This window comes from Aptenodytes forsteri, unplaced genomic scaffold (genome assembly GCF_000699145.1).
Source record: "Aptenodytes forsteri isolate BGI_AS27 unplaced genomic scaffold, ASM69914v1 Scaffold164, whole genome shotgun sequence".
Lineage (NCBI taxonomy): Eukaryota > Metazoa > Chordata > Aves > Sphenisciformes > Spheniscidae > Aptenodytes > Aptenodytes forsteri.
This window is the reverse complement of record NW_008795527.1, coordinates 1,001,641-1,002,727: the sequence shown is the minus strand read 5'-3', so window position 1 is coordinate 1,002,727 and position 1,087 is coordinate 1,001,641.

Here is a 1,087-nt window from a genome sequence, read left to right as displayed (position 1 = left end):
TACTTTTTTTTTCCCCCAGCTCAGCATGAGGAACACAACACTACCCCAGCCAACGCATTTTGTTTTATGATCTGTCTGTCCTCAGAACCATGCATGGATGTTGAATCCACTGACATTACAGAGCAGTGCTGCAGGGGTTTTATTTCTTGCAAAATAGACTAGTCTGGTTAAAGTCACCACCTTTGCTGGGTGCTAGCAGGAATATTTCACAACTATGCTAAGAAATAAACTGAGGCATGGATGGCATTTCCACTGTAACTGATGTTTTGCACAGGAGTTAGCTGACATAGTAGACCTGTTGAAAAGGTCAAGGAAAAGCTTTGTTTTATTGGTACAGAGGATTTTCAATTAAAATTGTGTAGAAATCCCCACTCCTGTGACATAGCCCCTTCCATAACCTTCACCTTCTTATGAAGACAGTGAGAAGTCTGGACAAGTGGTTATTCTCTGAGACTCCTCCGATGCGCTCCCCCTGATTTGTCCCCAGACGGAGTCTGTGATTTACACAGATGTGCTTTGCACCTGAAGGCTCACCGGTGCGCAGTGGAGGAGATTCCCGCTCCCCCCTCACCCCCCATTTCCACCGCCAGCCTCATCCTCACCCCCATCCCTTTTCATTACTTAACGAACCTGGTCTCCTGTGTTTTCTCTGCTCTTTATTCCATGTCACCGCGGCTGAGTGACTGCTGAAGATGAGAGGGGATGAGGAGTGTGAAGAGGGAAGCTTCTGCCTTTGGTCTGAGCCTGACGGGGAATGATGAAAACCACATGGGCTATGAAAAAGTCCAGTCCAACTTTCTGTTTACCGAGCTCCCTAGAAACGTCAACATGTGTCACCACGTTACCCCTAAAAGGGGCACCCCCTTGCTACAGGACCCCGATGGCAGGTCCCATCCCTCTTCCCCCAGCACGGGTTGGAGCGGAGGGGTGTTGACAGAGGGAAAGGGAGGTTATCCGGGATTTGGTGATGGCTGTATTAATAGACAAAGGAGATCAGAAGCGATACCCCTGGCTCAGCGCTGCGATGCCACTCAGGCGCGGCCAGCCGGCCCGCAGCCTCCCGCCCGGCAGCTCGCACCCGCGCGGC